Below are 8,297 nucleotides of genomic sequence, written 5' to 3' on the forward strand. Positions count from 1 at the left end.
GCGAAACTCTAGGGAACGCGACCCTGGGAGCGACAGCTTCGGCACCGAGATCCTGGGCAGCTAGACCCTGGGCAACGGGACCCGAGGCAGCGAAACCCGGGCAGCGAGACTCTCGGTACCGAGACCTTGGGAAGCGAGACCCGAGGCACCGAGGCCCTGGACAGCGAGACACTGAGCGACGTGAACGAGGCAGTGAGACCGTAGGCAGCGAGACCCTGGGCAGCGAGACCCTAGGCAGCTAGACACTTGGCAATGAGATCTTGGGAGCGAGACCCTGGGCAGCGAGAGCCGAGGCAACTAGATCCGAGCCAGCGAGACCCTGGACAGCGAGACCCTGGGCAGCGACACCCTGGGCAAAGAGACCCTAGTCAGCGAGCCTGTGGACAGCGAGAACCGAGGCAAAGAGAACCTGGGCAGCGAGACCAGAGGCAACGAGAGCCTGGGCAACGAGAACCTAGGCAGGGCCACCCGAGGACCCGAGACCGTAGTCAATGAGACCCTGGCCAGCTAGACCGAAGGCAGTGAGACCCTGGACAGTGAAAACATGGAAGGCAGCCCCGAGGCAGCGTGAGGACTGGCATCGTGTCCCTGGGCTGTGAAAGACTGGGCAACAAGACCCTGGGCAGCTAGGCCCTAGGACCCGAGACCGGGTGCTGCGAGACACTAGGCAGTGAGTCCCTCGGCTGCGAGACCCTCAAAACCGAGACTGTCGGCACGGAGAGGCTTGGCAGCGAGTCCCTGGGCAGTAAAAGGCTGGGCAACGAGGCCCTGGGAAGCGATTACCTAGGTCGACATCCTAGGCAGCGAGACTCCAGGCAGCGAGAGCCTAGGCAGGGAGATCCGAGCCAGCGAGACCTTGGGCAGCGAGTACTTGGTCATCGAGACCCTAGGCAACGAGTCACTGAGCAGCGAGACACTAAGCAGCGAGATCCGGGACAGCGCGATCCAGGGCAGTGGGACCCTCGGCAACGAACACCTGGGAAGCGAGACACAAGACAGCGAGAACCTGGACAGGGAGACCCTAGGCAGCGAGATCCTGGGCAGCGAGCCCCTGGGCAGCCAGGGCCTCGGCAGCGAGAACCTGGGTAGCTAGACACGAGACAGCGAGACCCTGCGCAGAGAGTCATTGGGAAGCAAGTCCTGAGGACCCGAGACACAGGCAACGAGGTCCCAGGCAGCGAGATCCTTGGCAGGGAGATCATAGGCCGTTAGAACTTGCGCAGCGAGAACTTGCAGCGAGACCCTTGGCAGAGAGATTCTAGACAGCAAAACCCGAGCCAGTGTGACTCGAGGCAGCGAGATGCTGGGCAGCGAGAACTTAGGCACTGAGACCCTGGACAGCGAGACTGTGAGAACCGAGACTGTCAGCAGCGAGAGGCTTGGCAGCGAGTCCATGGGCAGTGAAGCACTAGGCAACGAGGCCCTGGAAAGCGAGTCCCCAGGACCCCACATCCTAGTCAGCGATGCCCCGGGCAGCGACAGCCGAGGCAGGGAGATCCAAGGCAGCGAGACCTTGGGCAGAGAAACCCTTGGCAGCAAAATCCTAGGCAGCAAGACACGTAGCAGTGAGATCCTGGGCAGCGATACCCAGGGCAGCGAGAGCCTGTGCAACGAACCCCTGGGCAGCGAGAGACAAGTCAGCGAGAACCTGGACAGGGAGTCCCGAGGCAGCGAGACCTTGGGCAGCGAGCCCCTGGGCAGCGAGACGCTAGGACCTGAGACCCTAGGCAATGAGACGTTAGGACACGTGACCCTGGGCAGCGAGACCCTAGGCAGTGAGACCCTGGGCAGCAAGACCTCGGCAGCGAGACACTGGGCAATGAGACACTGGGCAGCGAGACAATAAGCAGCAAGATCCTGGGCAGAGAGACCCTAGACAGCGTGTCACAGGGAAGCGATACCCTGGGCACCGAGGCACGAGGTCGGGAGATCCTAGGCAGTGAGAGCCTGGGCAGCGAGACCCCGGGCAGCGAGACCACGCGCAGCGAGACCCTAGGCAATGAGGCACTAGGCAGGGAGACCCTAGGCAACGATATCTCTGGCAGCGAGACCCTGTGCAGCGAGAACCGTGGCAGCGAGACGCTCGGACCTGAGACCCTTGGAAGCGAGGTCCTAGGCAGCGAAACCCTAAGATCCAAGACCCTAATCACTGAGACTCAAGGCAGCGAGATGCTATGATCAGAGACAGTCGGCAGCGAGAAACTAGGTAGCGAGACCCTGGGCAGTGAGAAGCTAGGCAGCGACACCTTCGGAACCGAGACCCTGGGCAGCAAGAACCAGGACAGGGAGACCCTAGGCAGCGAGAGGCTTGGCAGCGAGTCCCTGGGCAACGAGGCTGTCAGAACCGAGACGCTGGGCAGCGAAAACCTGGACAAAGAGACCATAGGCAGTGAGAGGCTTGGCAGCGAGTCCCGGGGCAGCGAGACAGTAGTAACCGAGACCCTGAGCAGCTAGACCTTGGGCAACGGGACCCAAGGGAGCGAGACGCTGGGCAGCGAGACCTTGGGCATCGAGACCCAAGCAGCGAAACCTGGGCAACGAGCCCCTAGGCAGCGAGCCGCTAGGCAGCGAGACCTGAGGCAAGGAGAGCCTGGGCAGCGAGACCCTAGGTAGGGCCATCTTGGATGTGAGACCCTGGTCAATGCAACCCAGGGCAGCTGGAACCTGGACATGTAGGTCCGAGGCAGCGAGAGGATTGGCAGCAAGTGCCTGGGCAGTCAAAGGCTGGGCAAAGATACCTTGGGGAGCGAGGCCCTCGGTCCCGAGACCCTGGGCAGCGAGACCCTAGGCAGCGAGACACTAGGCCACGAGACACTAGGCCACGAGATCCCGGGCAGCGTTACCCAGGGCAGCGAGCCCCTTGGCAGGGAGACCCTGGACAGGGAGATCATGGGCAGATAGTCGCTGGGAAGCAAGTCCCTAGGACCGAGACCCAAGGCAACGAAGCTCCAGGCAGCGAGAGCCTCTGCAGGAAGATCCTAGGCAGCAAGGTATTGGGCAGCGAGAACTTGGGCAGCGAGACCCGCCGAAACGAGATTCTCGACAGCGAGAGGCTTGGCAGCGAGTCCCTGGGCAGTGAAAGACTGGACAACGTGGACCTGGGATGCAAGTCACGAAGATCCGACATCTTAGGCAGCAAGGCTGCAGGCGACGATAGCCTAGGCAGGGCGATCCTAGGCAGCAAAACCCTAGTCAGCGAGAACTGGTCAGTGAGATCCTAGGCAGCAAAACCCTAGGTTGCGAGACCTTGGGCAGCGAAATGTTTGGCCAGGGAGAACTTGGTCAGCGAGGCCCGAGGCAGCGAGACCCTGCACAGCAAGACCCGAGGCAGCGAGACACTAAGCCATGAGATCCGGGGCAGCGAAACCCAGGGCACCGACACACTGGGCAACGAACCGCTGAGCAGCGAGACACAAGACAGTGAGAACCTGGACAGGGAGACACTTGGCAGCGGGAACGTTGACAGCGAGCCCCTGGACAGCGAGACGCGTGGACCTCAGACCCAAGACAATTAGATGCTACGACACGAGGCCTTAGGCAGCAAAATCCTAGGCAGCATGACACTGGGCAGAGAGACACTGGGCAGCAAGCTCTTGGCAGCGAGACACTGGGCAGTGAGACACGAAGCAGCAATAATCTGGACGGAGAGGCCCTGGGATGCGTGTCCCTGGGAAGCGACACCCTGGGCAGCGAGACACGAGGTTGGGAGATCCTAGTCATTGAGAACCTGGGCAGCGTGACCCCGGGCAGCGAGACCACGGGCAGCGAAACCCTAGGCAATGCGACCATAGGCAGCGAGCCCCTAGTAAGGATATCCTAGACAACGAGATCTCGGGCAGCGAGACCGTGTGCAGCGAGAACCAGGGTCGCGAGACGTTCGTACCTGAGACGCCTGGAAGCGAGATCCTTGGCAGCGAAATCCTAGGATCCAATACACTAGGCTCTGAGACTCAAAGCAGCGAGATGCTATGAACAGCGACCCTGGGCAGCGAGACCCTGGCCAGCGAGGCGCTAGGCAGCTACGCCCTCAGAAGCGAAACCCTGTGCAGCTCGAATCTGGACAGGGAGACCCGAAGCAACGAGGGGATTGGCAGCGCGTCCCTGGGCAGTGAAAGGCTGGGTAGCAAAATCCTAGGTCGCGAGACTTTGGGCAGCGAGATGTTGGGCAGCGGGAACTTGGTCAGCGCGACCCAAGGCAGCAAGAGCCTGGGCAGCGAGATAATGGGCAGATAGTCGCTGGGAAGCCAGTCCCTAGGACCGAGACCCAAGGCAACGAAGCTCCAGGCAGCGAGAGCCTCTGCAGGAAGATCCTAGGCAGCAAGGTATTGGGCAGCGAGAACTTGGGCAGCGAGACCCGCCGAAACGAGATTCTCGACAGCGAGAGGCTTGGCCGCGAGTCCCTGGGCAGTGAAAGGCTGGACAACGTGGACCTGGGATGCGAGTCACGAAGATCCGACATCTTAGGCAGCAAGGCTGCAGGCGACGAGAGCCTAAGCAGGGAGATCCTAGGCAGCAAAACCCTAGTCAGCGAGAACCAAGCAGTGAGACCCTAGGCAGCAAAACCCTAGATTGCGAGATCTTGGGCAGCGAAATGTTGGCCAGGGAGAACTTGGTCAGCGAGGCCCGAGGCAGCGAGACCCTGCACAGCAAGACCCGAGGCAGCGAGACACTAAGCCATGAGAACCGGGGCAGCGAAACCCAGGGCACCGACACCCTGGGCAACGAACCGCTGAGCAGCGAGACACAAGACAGTGAGAACCTGGACAGGGAGACCCTTGGCAGCGGGAACATGGACAGCGAGCCCCTGGGCAGCGAGACGCGTGGACCTCAGACCCAAGACAATTAGATGCTACGAAACGAGGCCTGAGGCAGCAAAACCCTAGGCAGCATGGCACTGGGCAGCGAGACCCTGGGCAGCAAGCTCTCGGCAGCGAGACACTGGGCAGTGAGACACTAAGCAGCAATAATCTGGACGGAGAGGCCCTGGGATGCGTGTCCCTGGGAAGCGAAATCCTGGGCACCGAGACACGAAGTTGGGAGATCCTAGTCATTGAGAACCTGGGCAGCGAGACGCCGGGCAGCGAGACCACGGGCAGGGAAACCCTAGGTAATGCGACCATAGGCAGCGAGACCCTAGTAAGGATATCCTACACAACGAGATCTCGGGCAGTGAGACCGTGTGCAGCGAGAACCAGGGTAGCGAGACGTTCGCACCTGACGCCTGGAAGCGAGATCCTAGGCAGCGAAACCCTAGGATCCAATACACTAGGCTCTGAGACTCAAAGCAGCGAGATGCTATGAACAGAGACCCTGGGCAGCTAGACCCTGGCCAGCGAGGCGCTAGGCAGCGACGCCCTCTGAAGCGAGACCCTGTGCAGCTCGAATCTGGACAGTGAGACCCGAGGCAGCGAGGGGATTGGCAGCGAGTCCCTGGGCAGTCAAATGCTGGATAACGAGACCCTGGGCAGCGAGGCCCCAGGACCCGAGACCAGGGGCAGCGAGACCCTAGGCAGCGAGATACTAGGTCGCGAGATCCTGGGCAGCGTGACTCTGGGCAGCGAGACCCTGGGCAGCGAGACACCAGGCCGCAAGACCCAAGGCAGCGAGACACTAGGCTGGGAGACCCTGGGCAGCGAGACCCTGGGCAGCGAGACCCTGGGCAGAGAGTCGCTGGGAAGCAAGTCCCTGGGACCCGAGACCCGAGGCAGCGATGCCCCAGGCAGCGAGACCCGAGGCAGGGAGTTCCGAGGCAGCGAGAACTTGGGCAGCGAGAACCTGGGCAGCGAGACGCTGGGTAGCCAGACCTAGGCAGCAAAACCCTGGGCAGTGAGACTCTAGGCAGCGAGATGTTGGGCAGTGAAAACTTGGGCAGCGAGACCCTCCGACCTGAGACTCTCGGCAGCGAGAGGCTTGGCAGCGCGTCCCTGGGCAGTGAAAGGCTGGGCAGCAAAATTCTAGGTCGCGACACTTTGGGCAGCGAGATGTTGGGCAGCGGGAACTTGGTCAGCGAGACCCAAGGCAGCAAGAGCCTGGGAAGCAAGACCCTAGGCAGCAAAACCCTCGGCAGCGAGATACTAAGCAGCAAGATCTGGGGCAACGAGATCCAGGGCAGCGAGACCCTTTGCAACGAACCGCTGGGCAGCGAAACACAAGACAGCGGGAACCTGGACAGGGAGACGCTAGGCAGCGGCACCCTCGGAAACGAGTCACTGGGCAGCGAGAACATGGACAGGGAGTACCTAGGCAGCGAGAGGCTTGGCAGCTAGTTCCTGGGCAGCCTGGCCCTCGGATCCGAGACACTGGGCAACGAGAACATGGACAGAAAAACCCTAGGCAGTGAGAGGCTTGGCAGCGTGTCGCTGGGCAGCGAGGCCCTAGAACCCGAGACCCTGGGCAGCGAGACCCTTGGCAGCGAGACACTAGGCCGCGAGACCCTGGGCAGCGAGACCTTGGGCAGTGAGACCCTGGTAACCGTGACCCTGGGCAACTCGACTTTGGGCAACGGTACCCGATGGAGCACGACCCTGGACAGCGAGAAGCTGGGTACCAGGACCCTGGGCAACGGGACCCTAGGAACCGCGCCTCTGGGCAGCGAGACCCGAGGCAAAGAGAGCCGAAGTAGCGAGACACTAGGCAGGACTAGCATCGGATCCGATACCCTAGTCAATGAGTCCCTGGGCATCTAGACGTAAGGTAGCGAGACCCTTGACAGCGAGAACCTGAACAGTGAGACCCTAGGACCCGAGACCCTGGGAAGCAAGACCCTAGGCAGTGAGACACTTGGCCGCGAGACCCTGGGCAGCGAGACTCTGGGCAGTGAGGCCCTAGGCCGCGAGACACTAGGCCGCAAGACCTTGGCCAGTGAGACACTAGGCCGCGAGACCATGGGCAACGAGACCCTGGGCAGCGAGAGGGTAGGCAGCGAGACCCTTGGCAGCGAGACCCTGGGCAGGGAGACCCTGGGCAGAGAGTAGCTGGGAAGCAAGTGCATAGGACCGGAGAACCGAGGCAGCGAGGCCCAAGGCAGCGAGAACCTAGGCATGGAGATGTGAGCCAGCGAGATCTTGGGCAGCAAGTTCCTGGGCAGCGAGACCCTGCGCAGCGAGACCATGGGTACCGAGATCCTGGGCAGCGAGACCGTGGGAAGCGAGTCCCTATAACATGAGACTCTAGGCAGCAAGACCAGAGGCAGCAAGACCCTGGGCAGCGAGACATTGGGCAGATGGATAGTAGGCAGCAAGATCCTAGGACCCGCGACACAAGGCAGCGAGTCCAGAGGGAGCGAGAGCCAAGGCAGCGAGAAGCTAGGAACCAAGACGCTAGGCAGTGAGACCCTGTCCATCAAGACCCCGGGCAGCGAGACCATAAGGAATTGAGACCGTAGACAGTGAGACCCTGGGCAGCGAGATCCTGGGCAGCGTGACTCTCGTCAGTGACATCCCAGGCAGTGAGACCCTGAGCAGCAAGACGTTAGGCAGCGAGATCCCAGGTAATGAGAGCCTGATACAAGGAGCCGAGATCCTTGGCAGCGAGACCTTGGGCTGTAAGACCCGAGGCAGTGAGATACTAGGAAGCGAGACCCTGTGCAGCGAGAACCTAGGACCCGAGACCCTAAGCAGCGACACACTAACCAGCGAGACCCTAGGCAACGAGACCCTAGGACCCGAGACACAAGGATCGTGACACGAGGCAGTGAGACCTTAGGCAGCGAGATGCTTGGGACCGAGACAATATGAAATGAGAACTTTGGAAGCGACGCACTGAACAGCGAGATCATGGACAGCGAGATCCTGTGCAGCGTGACCTTCAGACCTGAGACCCTAGAAGCCAAGAGCCTCTGCAGCGAGACCCTGGGAGGCGAGACCTTCGACAGCGAGACCCTGGGAGCGAGACGCTAGGCAGCGAGACATTGGGCAGCATAACCCTGGGCAGCGAGATCCGAGGCAGCAAGACCCTCGGCAGTGAGACTTTAGGCAGCTAGACACTGGGCAACGACACCATAGGCAGCGAGACCCTCGGTAGTGAGACATTGGGCAGTGAGACACTTGACAGCGAGATGCGAGCAGCGTGACCCTTGGACCCGTAACGCTAGGCAGCCAGATTCTCGGCAGTTAGACCCTCGGCAGCAGGATTCGAGGCAGCGAGTCACTCGGACATAAGACCATATGAAGTGAGAACCTGGGAAGCGAGACACCAGGCAACAAGACTCTCAGCAGCGAGACACTGGCAAGGAGACTCTGGGCAGAGAGAGCTCCACAGCGAGAGCCTGATAAGCTAAACACTAGGACCCGAGGCCC

The sequence above is a fragment of the Pristiophorus japonicus genome, chromosome 8 (assembly GCF_044704955.1).
Source record: "Pristiophorus japonicus isolate sPriJap1 chromosome 8, sPriJap1.hap1, whole genome shotgun sequence".
Classification (NCBI taxonomy): domain Eukaryota; kingdom Metazoa; phylum Chordata; class Chondrichthyes; family Pristiophoridae; genus Pristiophorus; species Pristiophorus japonicus.